The sequence below is a fragment of the Cupressus sempervirens genome, chromosome 2, assembly GCF_028749045.1.
Source record: "Cupressus sempervirens isolate cs-2001-9-10 chromosome 2, ASM2874904v1, whole genome shotgun sequence".
Lineage (NCBI taxonomy): Eukaryota > Viridiplantae > Streptophyta > Pinopsida > Cupressales > Cupressaceae > Cupressus > Cupressus sempervirens.
The window spans coordinates 91,597,713-91,613,328 of record NC_143119.1 but is presented as its reverse complement, the minus strand read 5'-3'; positions in this window follow the sequence as shown (position 1 = coordinate 91,613,328).

Below are 15,616 nucleotides of genomic sequence, written 5' to 3'. Positions count from 1 at the left end.
ATGGATTGAGTTGTTTGTACCTTGCTGCTAGAACTGTGTTTTTTAGTTTCTAGGTGCCTGCTGTAGGATGTGTAATTAATTTTTCAAAATAAGTTAGAGGCTAAACTTTTGAAATATTGAAGGGGGCCTAGATTAATATCTATGATCCAAAGTGCAAGTTCTAGTTCCTTATATGTTGGGAGATATGATAATTCTCCTAGAGTATTAATTTTTGATAGACTGCACAATGGGTTTCTGTGCATGACTTTCAGGATGGATGCACACTTTTCCTTGGGGAATTAGTCTTTGTGAACTTAAGGGGTTGTAGAGGACCTAAATTACTACTTATAGTTTGAAGCACAAGTTCTAATTCAATCATAGCTAGGAGATATCACAATTTTTCTTAGATATCAATTTTTTGGACATTTAATTACTGTTGCAGGTTGACTTGTGGCTCTTCAAGTATTTAATGTTAATTTTTATTTAATTTGTAATTTCTAGGCCAACTTGTGGATTAGATTAGTATAAGTAGGGGTCTTGTGGAGTCTATTAGTCATTTAATTGAGTGTGGTGAGTAGCTGAAGAGTGAGTTTTTCCTGAGTCTATGGACAAAGCACTGAATGTGAGGTAGTTTACAATAGGATTGTGTTGGACTTGTGAATGTGAGGATAGAGAACTAAATGTGAGATAATTTACACTTGGATCTTGGATTAATTGGAGCAGAGTTAGGGCTATGGCCAAAAAATAAGGAAATTGCTTGGTGGGCTTGCGAGCACATGTTTAGATTTCCTTGGTGGTTTCTTCCAAATTGTTGTTATGTTATAGATTTGGGCTAGCTAGGATTGGTTTTGTATGTTGGATCTTGAGGGATCTTGTAAAACTAATTTTGTAATTGCTATTTGTATTCGGCCCAAAACCTGAAAGGCTTGACAGTGGGGCATATTGCATGTAATCAGTTATTTTTTGTGAATAAATTATTGTAATTTGATATCAAATCTTGCATTATTATTTATTGTTGTTGTGTTTTTGCTATGCAGTTATATTGTTGGGGGCTGAGATATCTCCTTTGGGGATTCTCCCTGCCCTACATTGTGTCAGTGCTTCTAGGTGAACAAACATTGTAAATGAGCACTTTGATTTAGGGCTCAGAATGAGAAAATAATTCTTGAATGACTAAATGATAAAAATCTTTTCTTCCTTCCTTTTTGAAGCTTTCAAAATGCTCTCTTTTCAAACACTCATTCTTCTTATTTCCTTGGAAAGAACTTTACATGCTAATCATGAGTGCCTTTTTTCATAGAAGGGAAATAGCTATATCTCAATTTGGAATGAACAAGTGTTTAACATGTTTAAAGGAGTGTTTCTCAATTCTTCCTCAAGATTTAAAAAAAAAAAATCTTTTTCAATACATCTAATTAATTAAGTGTCATGTGTATTGAAGAGTTGTTAAGAATATTATTCATAACAATTTTAGGAGCACTTCTAGAGTGACTTGTCCTTTGGAAAATGTGTGTCCCCATCAAATAACAATTTGAAACTGATAATTTCTTAGTTGGTATATAAAAGATAGTGAGATCATTTCTTTTTTACCCATTAAGCTTAGGTAATGTGTGTTGATGGTAGCTTGAGGTAGGTGAACATCCCTACGATTTTGGCATGGTCAACTAGGCTCCTAAGTGAGTCACACACATACACATTGATTGAGAGGAACCCACAAATCTTACTACAAACCAACTTAGGAGTGACTCTTTTAGCCTTCTATTGAAAGATGTGTATGCAACAACTCGACACTATTGAATTTTTGATGCTTAGCACATACTGTGTTACTTGGCACCAACTATGTTTTACTGATGCTTGACACCTACTGTGGATTCACTCAACATCAACTAGGTTTTACTGATGCTCAACACCTATTACTTGCTCAGCAACTGAACTTTCTTGGCTCTTTCTATTTCAGTCAGCACACACTAGATTTTTGATTTGCTTAGCACTTACTACAAATTTTCTCGGCATGAACTAGCTTGCTTGGCACCCATTAATGAATTTAGTCAAGCTTTGCAGACAACTTTGTTGCAACTTATTCTTCTAGGGTTTCTAAGTGTGGCCAACCTTTGTATTTTCAAGTGTATTGTCAATACATCATTTTACCATTGTCTTAACTAATCCTTATATGTCATTGCAAAACCATAACTCAACTTTTCCCTTATGTGCTTTTGTTACATCTTATTGATTAAATCCTTTTCATCAATCAACTAAGTGATAGTACTTGGATATTATAAGCAATTGTCATTCTAGAAAATAGTAAGTTTGACATCAGTGACAAAACAATGATTGAAAACATTCTTTATCAACAATCTCCCTCTTTGATAGTGATCTTTTTAATCAGATTTCAACAATCTCCCTCTTTGGCATTGATGGAAAACCAAATTGATCAACCAAGTTATCAAAATGATAACTAGGTTAAAATAGTAAGTCAAATGCCAAAAAAGAAACTTTGTTTCCATTACTATTTTCATCAGCTTTCAAATCTCCCTCTTTGTTGATACATTGTCTTCTCTTTTTGTTCTACTCCCTCTCTGATCTGCTATCTTGATTTCTTTGCTTCTTCTTCTCCCTCTTGGTTGTTGTTTCCTTTTACCTTCCTTTCTACTATTTTTTTTCTATTTCTCCCTCTACATGACATGTCTGATCAGTTTCTACTATGTCTTCCTCTTTTTTGTACCTTACCATTTTGATCAATTTTGCTATTTCTCCCTCTTTAACAACAATGCCAAAGACTTGACATCAGATGTAGACTTTGTAGCTTCCAAATTCTCCTTCTATTACCATGCTTGTGACTGATTTGGAACTTCAACACTTTAATTACTTCAGGAAAAACCTAAAGTAGGTATCCTTTGCATCAATTTAGATCATTGTTGCAATCAACTCTTTTGATGTAGGGCAGTTCTGCTATTGCTTAAACAACCTTTGATAGGGGTATCACCCATAATTTACCTCTAAGGTATTCAAATGCATCTTTAGGTAATGGTTTTGTGAAGATGTTAGCAATTTGTTCCTTTGAGTTGACATCTTCCATCTTCACTTGCTTGTCTTTCACTAGTTCTCTTACATAGTGATACTTAATTGCAATGTGCTTTGTTTTGGCATGCATCACAGGATTCTTTAATATGTTGATGGAACTTGTGTTATCAAAATAGAGTATCACAGATTCAATCATCTCTTCCTTCATACCTTGCAACATATGTTTGATCCATACAATATTAGTGCAATTGATAGAAGTAACAACATACTCAGCTTCAGCTATGGACTATAAGGTACAACTTTGCTTTGTGCTAGTACAAGTGACTAATATTCTTCCTAAGAAAAGTTCTCCTCCATTAGTACTTTTTCTATCATCAATATTACCTCCCCAATCTGCATCAGTATAGACATTCAACTCAAAATTTTTGCTCCTCTTGTAGTATAAGCCAAAGTCATCTGTTCCTTTTAGATACCTCATTATTCTTTTTACTGCCACAAGGTGATTTTCTCTTGGGTTTGCAAAAAACCTTGCCACTATTCCAATAGATAATGCAATTTTTGGTCTACTATGCACCACATACTAAAACTTTCCAATCATTGATCTGTACATTGTCTAATTTACTTCAGCTGATTCATCATTCTTGGATAACTTATGTCCTATTACCATTGGTGTACTGATTGGTTTTGAATCCTCTAAACCAAATGTTTTGAGTATCTCTTTGATGTATTTTGATTGTGTCACAAATATGTTATGTTTCAATTGATGTACTTGCAATCCAACAAAGAATATGATTTCTCCAAACACTGACATCTCAAACTCATATTTCATCTAATAAAAAAAAATCTTTGCATAGTGCATCTTTTGCTTCAAATATTATATTATCAACAAGGATTTCAGATATCAGAATATCTTTACCTTTTTCTACCTTGATATAAATTTTATGTTGTCATCTATTCTTTCAAATTCTATCTTCACTAGATATTTGTGAAGTATCTCATACCATGCTCTAGGCACTTGTTTCAAACTTTAGAGTGCTTTATGCAGTTTGCAAACCATATCCTTGTTGTTGTCATCAACAAATCCCTCTGGTTGTTTTATGTAAACTTCCTTTTCTAGTATACCATTTAGAAAAGAAGACTTTACATCCATTTGGTAGACTTTAAAACCTTTGTAGGTAGCATATGCAAGTAGAGTTCTTACTCCTTCCATCCTTGCAATAGGGGAAAATGTTTCCCCATAGTTCAATCCTTCTTCTTGTGCATAACCCTTGTAGACTAGTCTAGCCTTATTTCTTGTGATCTCACCTTTCTCATCTAGCTTGTTCCCAAATACCCACTTGGTACCAATCACTTTCTTATCAGCTGGTCTTGGAACTAAGGTCCAAGTTTTGTTTTTCTCTATCTACTCAATTTCTTCTTCCATAGCTTTACACCAATTATCATCTTGTAGTGCATCTCTCACTATTTTGGGTTCAATCTTGCTTAACAAACATGATTCATTCCTTAGTCTATTTCTTGTCATTGGTTTGGCTTCCTTGTCACCAATGATTTGTTTAGAAGGGTGATGTCTTCTCACATACTCGGATGGTCTTGGTTCTATCCTTCTTTCCATGTTTGGTCTTTCAGCTTCAAAATCACTATGCACATCTCTTTTTGGTATTTCATCATCTCTTTCATGTGTACTAATTTTAGAATCAGAATGTGCATTTTCTTCATTTGGAAACTCAGCTTCTGAATGCAGCTCGACATTCACTTGTTGTTGATTCCCAACTTGATTGGCAACTTCTTCTTCATCAGGCATTCCTTCATAGAAGTATACAAAGGATTTGTACTCTTCTAGTTTCTTGGTTTCATCAACTTGAACTTTTGTATGCTCATCAAAATTTATATTTTCACTCTCCACAATTTTGTTAATGTTAGTATTCAAACACTTAAATGATTTAATTCTAATGGAGTATCCAAGGAGTATGCCTTCATCACTTTTTGCATCAAACTTGCCATTTCTAGAATCTTTAAGAATATAACACTTACAACCAAACACTTTGAAATATTTTACATTGGGTGAGTGATCATACCATAATTCAAAAGGTGTTGCATTTTTACCTTTCTTGATTTGTACTCGATTCAAGGTGTAGACAATAGTACTAACAACTTCTCTCTAATACTTTAGAACAATATTCTTCTCCATCATTAATATTCTAACATAGTCTATCAATGATCTATTCCTTCTCTTCACAATACCATTCTATGGGGGAGTTCTAGGTGTTGATGGTTTGTCTTTTAATTCCTTTGTCATTGCAAAATGTCTCAAATTATTTTGATGTGAACTCTCCTCCTCTGTTTGATCTTAGGCACTTTAGACCTTTCTTGTTTCTTTCTCAACTCTAGCCAAATACCACCTAAACATTTGAAATGCATCATATTTTTGTTTTAAGAACATGACAGTCATCATCCTAGAGTAGTCATCCACAAACAACATTGTATAGTTGTCTCCTTTGTAGCTTTGCACTTCTATTGGGCCACATAAATCTATATGGACTAACTCTAATACTTCTTTTGACATGTAGGTTTTTGTTTTGAAACTTGACTTGGTCATCTTTTCCAGCTAACATTGTTTGCACATTATATTGTCAGGCTTCTTTAGTTTAGACAAACCTCTGACTTTCTTCAATTTTCTAATGCGAATCAGATTATCAAAGTTGACTTGACATAGCCTTTTATGCCATAGCCACACATCATCAAGTTTTACAATAAGATAGGTTGCATCCTCCATATCTAGGTAAAATAGATTACTCCTAGTTTGATCTCCTTTTCCTATTAGATTTCCATTAGTATCATAGATTTTGGCAGTTTTTTTTCCAAATTCTACCTTTTATCGTACATTGGTTAACTATGACACACTCAATAGATTGTAGTTCAATCCTTCAACATAATATGCATTATCACATGAAATTTTCTCTTTGAGCTTAATGGAGCATCATTTCCAAATCTAACACAATTTCCATCATATTGAGTTAAGGTAGCAAACTTACTTTTATCTCTTGTCATGTGATGTGATCATCCACTATCTATGATCCACCTGTCATTTTTGTTCACACAAGTTATCAATGATGTTGCCTCATCTTCATCTGACTCATCTTTCATAGCTACATAGACTACCTCATCATCATTTTCATCAGAATCCTCTTCTTCAACAATGTAGCACTTTTTGCCTTTATCTTTGTAATCTTTGCTATCATCTTCTCTTCTATTCTTGTTCCTATTGCCTTCTTTTTAATTCTTTTTCTGTGTGCATCTTGCAGAAATATGTCCTAATTCATTGCTATTAAAACAAATGATAGGTAGATTACCTTTGAATTTACGTTACCTCTATGAAATCTTTTGGCTAGTAATGCTTCCAATTGTTCCAGATCTTCTTCATCTGTGCTGTTGTCACTGGATGCACATTTTGTCTTTCTTTTCTCTTCTTTGGTTTCACTTCCTCAGTGTCTTTCATCAATAACTTGGCTTTGAATTCAGATTCAAGACTCTTAGGCATGTAGTTATCAAAGTTGGATAACTCAAATGTAGTAAGTCTTCGTACTATACCTTCATGAGTTAGCTTGTTTCCTGGTATGCATCTTAACTCTCGAATGGCTGAAACTCTAATGGCATAGATGGGGAGAAAGGTTCTTAATAATTTTCTATTAACAATTTCATCATCTAGTTGACCATCCAAACTTCTTATTGCACTTACTACTTCCTTTATTCTAGAGGCATACTAAGGAATGTTCTCACCTTTCTCCATTCTCATGTCATCAAACTTTCCTCTAAGGCTTTCTCTTTTTGCTCTTTGGACATTCTGATCTCCTCCATAAATACCTGTCAAGGCTTTCCACATCTTGAATGCAGAGTCACATCCCTTGGTGTCATCAAATTCAACATAGTTGAGGGCAGAGAAATTCTCTAGCATTTCCTGATAGTGCTTCTTCTTTTTCTTCATATCTTCTATAGTGGGGATAGCTGGATCAACATGTTTCACTTTAATTAAGGTTTGTACATGATCACTTATTGATCCAATGTGTAGCTTCATTAAAATTTTCCATGTAGCGGAGTTATCTTTGTTGAGCTTAGGAACTTCTCTCTTGGACATCTTGATCTTCCTACTTCTAGTACCTTTAAACCAAATCAGCATATGGCTCTAATACCAATTGTTAGAATTGCTTTAGAATAACTAAGAGGGGGGTGAATTAGTTATTCAAGGTCCAAATGTCCTGATAAAACTTTTTTCACTAAGTATAGTGTGCCCAATTAAACTAATCATGCATCCAAGCTAAACATTTATCTTAGCAAGTTACTGATAAATCAACATGCAAGAATAACACATGAAAGATTAACACATACCACAATGATTTACGTGGAAACCCAATTTGGGAAAGACCACTAGTAACATGCGACTCAATTCTCACTCTTCTGAAGTGATGCCTTGTGAAAGGCCTACCCTGTTAAAGGCTACAACACACTATTAAATGTGACCTAGTCAAAGGATTTCAACCACCTTGTTAGAAATGGGCTTGGTTAAAGAACTTTAGAACATTCACTTGGAATGCCACACTGTTAAAAGATTTACAAATGGTTGTTAAACCAACCTAGGTCCATAGGATTTTATCCTAACTGATACAATTGCTAGAGAGTAACAATAAGGGCTTTGATCTGATACAACTCACAACATAACTTGTAGATTTTAGATCTCAATTTAGCTCACAATTTTTTTTTGGGTTTCAATCTCTATAGCTCTGATAGCTTGTCCTCCTTTCAAGCTTTGTCTCCCTAAGTTTCCATGCTCATTGTGCCAATACAATCACCTCTGTGGTCACTTTATCAAAGCAGAGTTTCTATACTCTGTTCCTCCCTCTCGATGTTTTCCCCTTAACACCGCATATTATCTCCAACCATCCACTTGGAAACTCTTGCTTCTTGACTTGTAACTCCTTAAATAAAAGTCTGGAATACTTTTCCCAGTCTAATCTTCTTGCTCTTATTTTTGGTTTGAATGGATTAGGTAAGATTCAATGAATCTACCCTTAATCTTGTTTCTTCTAGAAACATAATGTAAAATCCTCCTATATTTGCTCAAAAAGGGTTTACCTAAAATTTTGTGCCACTAGCTCAACATCCTTATCTTCCGATGGGTTCACAAATTCAAAGTAACAAACTTTGTCAGCTCAGATCTAGCGAATCTTTGACGTTTCAAATAATGTAGCAGCTCAACACTATTGAATTTCTAATGCTTGGCACATACTATGTTACTTGACACCAATTATGTTTTACTAATGCTTAACACCTACTGTGGATTCACTCGGCATCAACTAGGTTTTACTGATGCTCGACACCTATTACTTGCTCGACACCTGAACTTGCTCGAATCCTTCTATTTCACTTGGCACACACTAGATTTTTTATTTGCTCAACACTTATTGAAAATCTACTCAGCATGAACTAGCTTTCTTGGCACCCACTGATGAGTTTAGTCAAGCATTTCGGACAACTTTGTTACAACTTATTCTTCTAGGGTTTCTAAGTGTGGCCAACCTCTATATTTTCAAGTGTATTTTCAATACATCATTTTACCATTGTCTTAACTAATCCTTAAACTTTATTGCAAAACCATAACTCAACCTTTCCCATAGGTGCTTTTGTTACATCTTATTGATTAAATTATCTTCATCAATTAGCTAAGTGATAGTACTTGGATCTTATAAGCAATTTTCATTCTAGAAAATAGAAGGTTTGACATCAATGACAAAACAATGATTGAAAACATTCTTTATCAACAATCTCCCTCTTTGATAGTGATCTTTTCAATCAAATTTCAACACATTGCTAATCATCCAACATCATTTTTTTCAAGAATTGTTATTCTAGTCCTCCATCAAGTCCTCCTTTTCTCTCGATATCATAGGCTAGCATAGTTTTCTTGGTAATGCCTCATCCCATTTTGATCTTATTTGGATTTAGTCCTTCCTTATATACCGAGCTTAATTTAAATTCTAGTTTGAGCTTTAGTTTTCATCCATCGTCATCCTTTATCCCTATCCAAATCACCATCAAATCAAGATGTTACAATTCTATTATTATGAGTCTACTCATCCCACATGTCCTCCCACTTCATCTTACCACAATGATGATGATGATGATGTTGTTGTTAAACATGATGAGTACATTGAAAGACTTAGAAATATTGCTCCATATATCCTCCAAAACCTAACATTCCTCCAAACTAACCTATCATGCCTCCTTGCATACCCACAAGTACTCCTTATCATATATTTGAGAAGGAAAATCCGTTATTACATTCATACAAACCTCCCTTTATTAGACTCGCATATCCCTCTTATACATTATTCATGTCTCCACCTTTCTCTACAATCATATCCCTATCTCCATCTTTCCACAATAATACTTCTAGTTACATCCCTAGTCCAAATCCACCATCTTAATATCCTCCAACCCATTTTCCAAATCCAACTCTATCCTAGTTATACAAATCATCACCCTAACTCTTCCACTCTTTCAAATCTAATTCCATCCACTCTATCCTACATAACTCCCCCACCTTGTATTAGTCTATAATATTCTATTCCATCCTACATCACCACAAACCCCCTTCCAAAGTCCATCTACATCCCTCAACCCACTTCATATTCCATATCCCTACTTGTCACTTTTCCTCCATCAATTAGTTAGTTTAGTTCACAAGTCACCTCCATGCCTTCATATGTGAACTATCTACCCATGCCATTATTAGAAGTTTACTGGGAAGGTGAGATACTCGGGGGGGAGGTGGGCGGGGTGAGTCAGGATCATTAAAACTTTTATCCTTCAAAATGACTTAACTACATTAACCACTTAATCCATCTCATATCTAGATCATGCATAACATAACCTTAAACTTTAAATGCTAAAATAAAATAACTATGCATCACATCCATCATCATGAAAATGGGAACACATAACACAAGAGATTTTGGCTACCCATAAACCCTCCAAGGTGAAGGTAAAACAAGGGTGGGGATGACACCCACAAATCTTCACTATTGTAGTAACAAAGTTTGTCTATTAGGGCTACAAATTTAATTACTTTTGATGATTTACCCCGTGAGGGGTCTGCCTTGTTAGGAACTTTACAAGACTATGAGCTCTACCTTGATTAAAGAATTTAAAACTCACAATAAAATAAGAACTTTGTTAAGATATTTACATAGGCCCATTAGGACCACTCTATTAAGATATTTACCCTAATTTACTTTCCAAAATGATTCAGTACTTGATCCTTCGGTCTACACTTCCAATGTTTATTATGAATATTCTCTTTCCAATCTCTATTCTGATCTCCTATCTATTATATCTTTCTTATGCCCTTCACTGCCTCACTTGATCACTAAACTTAGCTTCTTCATAACTTCTCTTGTAACCTCCAAAATACAACTCCTTCACATAACCATTCACAACACTTTGTTCACATCCTTCAAATCTACAATGAAATAGGGTTTGGATCTGATATAGTGCAAGGCATCAAAATCCCCAAAGGAGATGTCCTAGCCCCCAACAAATAACCACACAATGGAAACACAAAACAAGATACATAATTGATACCAAACACAACTTTTTATTCATAAACTAACTATTTACATGCAATGTGCCCTTCTATAAGGTCTTCCAGGTCTTGGCCAAATATAAAAGAAATTACAAAAATAGTTTTGCACAATCCCTCAAGATCCACACTTTGGTAGAAACCTCCAAGGAAGATCTAAACATGTTCTCACAAGCTCAATAAGAAATCTCCTTATTTCACAAGCCTCAACTACTAGCTTTTCTCAAGCCTTACCCAAGATCCAAGTGTGAACTGCCTCACATTCAACGCTCTGTCCACACTTAGGAAGACTTCTCTTACTCATCTATTCCATCTTATCCATGCTAGATCACACACTCAATAATGACTCATTCCCTTAAATGAATGCCTTAAGACTCCACAAGACCCCCTTATTTATACCTAACTAAGTCACAAGTTGGCCTAGTAAGAGTACCAATTAAATAAATCCTTACATTAAATGCCCATGCAAGCCACAAGTCAGCTGCAACACATTAAATACCTACAACCCAAATTAAATTCTCAAGTGATACCACAAACAACTCAGTTAATATAGAACCAAGACCAAACAGAGCATCATCGAAACCACACCAAGTATCAACATTTCACCAAGCATAACCAAGCTTCGATGGTATATGCCAAGCAAAACCTTCATAGACCAAGTTCCTCTAGCAACCAAACTCCTTCAAAGATTGAACAAATTGGGAAACACCAAAACCAAGCTTTGCGAAGCTCATAGTGTGTGTCAATTTCTCGCAAGCATCACTGAGCACGTTTGATGACCAAGTGCCCTAAGCTATGCCAACATCCTTTGACAACCGAGCACCTCTAGGATAGTCGAGTCCATTCATCTATTGATTTATGAACCAAAAATTGCTAGAGGTGACCAAGTAACCTCTACCGAGTACCTATTCTTCAACCAAGTATCAACAAGAGCACCCTCCAAAGAAACTACCAAGCCTCCTCCTATAAACTCCAATGTAGCCACCGAGAAAACCCAAGATGCTCTTGCATCAGGATCTTCCTTTAAATGGAGGTTTTTGGAGTCTTCTATAATAAAATCAATGACCTGGATCTTTCTTTTTTAACCTCTTCATCTGATTGGTTATCTTTCCTTCATAAGGATCGATGATCCACGTCAAAATGTGTAACAACCTCTATAAAAACTCTATGATTATTGAGTGTTGTTTACATGTTGGCTCAAAATGGTTTACCTCAAAGTTTGTGCCATTTTAGACATTCTCATTCAAACTATGTTACTCAACACATACTTTCTCTAATGCTCAATTATAATTGTTCTTCCTTCTAACACTCAACCTTAGCTAGCTCAAAATATTCTGTATGATTTAGTGTCCTCTTGCTCTACTTTCATTGACATCAATTGAACTCAATTTTCATAGGAATACTTGACGGCCATAGACTTTCTTGACTCCTATAAAGCTTGACATATACAATATTATTAACAAGTCTTAACAAAATACATGATTCCACCTATATAGAGTGACTCGATCACAGTGCTGACCGGCCAACTCTACCTTCTATATGACTAAGTGTTTGACACTAATAGAGAACAAAACTACAGAGATAAAAAATCTCCCCCTTTGACATTAGTGGGAAAAACACTTATTCATGATTACATCATTACAATATAATTCAAAATGATAGTACTCCCCCTATGCCTATGACTCAATCCATATAGGACTATAAAACTTTTACATCATATTCATGTATACAATATATATATATATATATATATATATATATATATATATATATATATATATATATATATATATATATATATATATATATATATATATATATATATATATATATATATATATATATATATATATATATATATATATATATATATATATATATATATATATATATATATATATATTGCATGACACAAATAGTCTTATGTTTCTTGTCATATCTTTGTTTTGTCTTCTATTGTCCATCTGATCTTTGAATGTTATCAATTTTCTATTTCTCTTTCAAGTCTTCTTTTATCCCCCTTGATTTTGTCACTCATGTTTGCTGCTAAAGTTGGGAGGATGGAATCAAACCATATTTATCAATGAATGGCTTATGAGTTTGGATGATCATGAAAAGAGCATGATCCCATCTGGTTCTTATTGATTCCAAAACTTGAATCTTGATATCCAAATTTACAACTAAGTCAATCAAGCTATCAGTGGTAGGAAGATTATGATCTGATTGCACTAGATCCTTTGTTGAAGGTAACTCATGTTGCATGACCTCCAAATGAGGTATTAAGATGGATTTTATCAAGCTAAGTTTGGTCTTCATTCAGCCATCTATTTTGTATAGCTCGACCAACCTCCCTTGTGAAAAAAACAATCTATTGTAATGCATTGAACTTGATCTAGCTGATTGGGAGATAGAACTCTATAAAGATTTCAAATGAGCCTCAATCTTTTGAGTACTAGCTTGAAATTCATTGGTTAATCTGGGCATATCACAAAGAATATTATACACATCTTGTATTTTCTTCATAATTACTTCGAGATATTTGTTGACACAGAAGTCTACACCCTTGCTTGAGGTATGATCCTCAACCAACCTCGTGTAATATGGAAACAACCTCTAAGTGTGGGACTTGCACTCTAAGGCTAAAGCTCTAGAGAAGCTTGAATTCCTTACTACTAGGATGCACCTAAACTACTCCTTGAGAGGGAAAGAGAGAGAGATATATATAACAAAGTAAATTGCTGAAAAGGAAAGAGGGGTGATGCATCTAATTGAAATGGTTACAACTTTACTTAGGGATGCACAACACATCAATGAAAAGCCTAAATACATAGATCCTAACTCTATTCTACTCCCAAAGAATCACATGTAGGTTGAGAACCGATCAAGTGGTAAAGGGAAAGAAATCTTCACAATACAACAATCATCAACAATTTGAACACAACATACAAACCTTAAAGACTAGAAATAAACATTAAAGAATAAAGCAGAATACATGCATAGATAATGAATGGCAAGAAGAGGAAAAGAAGGGAACTATTTCATTAATGGAAAGCAAGGAATATAGTTGCAGAGTACAAGGCTATTGCAAGTAGACATGATAGAACATAGAGGAACCCTAAAAACATATTTATAACTATCTTTTATAGAATTCAAGGATAACTCTGATATCATATTGAGTTCAACTCCAACCAAGTGGAGTTGGATTTTAGAGTAGAGAAATAATTGTTGAGTAGAGAAAATCATGATCAGATGTACATCTCCATACAAAAGATTTGATCTTTGCATGCAAATCAAGCTCTCAAGAGACAGGAGCAACAACCATTACTACTCTGACTAGGTAGATAGATAAACAAGGTGGCAATGTAGTGTCCTTTGCATTTTGTAGGCATGGAGAACATCAATAGGTGGTTGTAATTGATCAAAGGATCTAATTTCCATCATTGAACTATTGTTTTTGTGTTCACAACTATGTCGGATATGTCATTGAGTCAACTACATTCAATCATCAAAACTCGCCACGTGGCCCAATATCCCTGAAGTATCCCACCATCTCATCAAACTTTCCATCTTTTATGTTGACCTATGCCTTCGCTCGTTTGTAGCTTCACAACCTATTTTCTTCATTAGTTATTTAGCCATGCAAAGCTATAACTACCCTCATTTTATGTTTGATTTTTGCATTACAACTTGAAATCATTTTAACCTTTTGACTATTGCAACCCTGCAACATCATGGAATTAACTATTTCACACCGTCACAACTTTTAAGGCTTTAACATTTATTTTACCTGTGAAACTACAAAGCCTCTATCTTTGACTGTGTCGCCTCTTTGCAATCTCCAATTTGATTATTGTATTAGCCTTGTGAATGTGCACTCAACATGGAATCACTACTTCACATGCTTAACTTTAGTTCTCCCTTGATTCCATGTAATCATGCAAAAAAGGAGGATCACCACTTTGCAACCTTGACCCAGGGTAGACCTTAATCTTCTTGGATGATGTGATGAAAGACTTGAATTTTGACTGAGTTGTTTGACTTCGCAACTTGTCTTTGAAGCTCATTTTGATGGAACCACATGGATTCATTAGATCTATTTTCATTCAATGAATTCCTTTAAAACTAGAATGCACAAGACCCTTACGATAATGCAATGAAAGGCTTGAATTGGATCCCACTTGATAACATGTATTTCTATCAGTCAAACATGCTTAGAAAGAGAGAAGAATGGCTTGTTGAAACTTCTCACCAAATACAAAGATGTCTTCGCTTAGGGATACAAAGACTTGAATTTTTTTAGGAATGGCAAGTTTAGACATCACATATTGCTAAAACCTAAGGCAACCACTTTCTAAAAAAAGGTTTGAAATTACAGCCCAAAGGTGTCTAAGGAATTTTTTAAAGAAGTGGAGAAAATGCTCAAAGCTTGTATAATTTATCTAGTTCATCATTCAACTTGGATAGAAAACATTGTCTTGGTGAGAAAGAAGAATGATGAAATAAGAATCTGTGTGGACCTTAGGAATTTAAATCAGGCCAGTCTCAAAGATAATTATGCACTCCTAACTATGGATCATGTTTTGCAAACAGTTGCTAGGTTTGAAGTTATGTCGATGCTTGACGGCTACTCAGGATATAACCAAATCTGTGTTGCACTAGAAGATCAACATAAAATTTCTTTTATAACTCCTTGGGGTACTTATGCCTATAATTGAATGCTTTTTGGTTTGATCAACATGGGGAAAATGTTTCAAAGAGAAATGCATTCTTCTTTCAAAGATCTGTGAGGCAAACTAATTGTGATCTACTTAGATGATTTGACAGTTTACTCTAAGAGGAGGAAAAATCATCTGAGGGATCTTGAAGCAGTTCTAGGCTGATGTAAAACAACATGGCATATCTCTTAATCCTAAAAAGATCCTTTTCTTTGTAGAAGAAAGAAAATTTCTAAGGCATATTATTTGAAAGAAAGGTATAAGGATT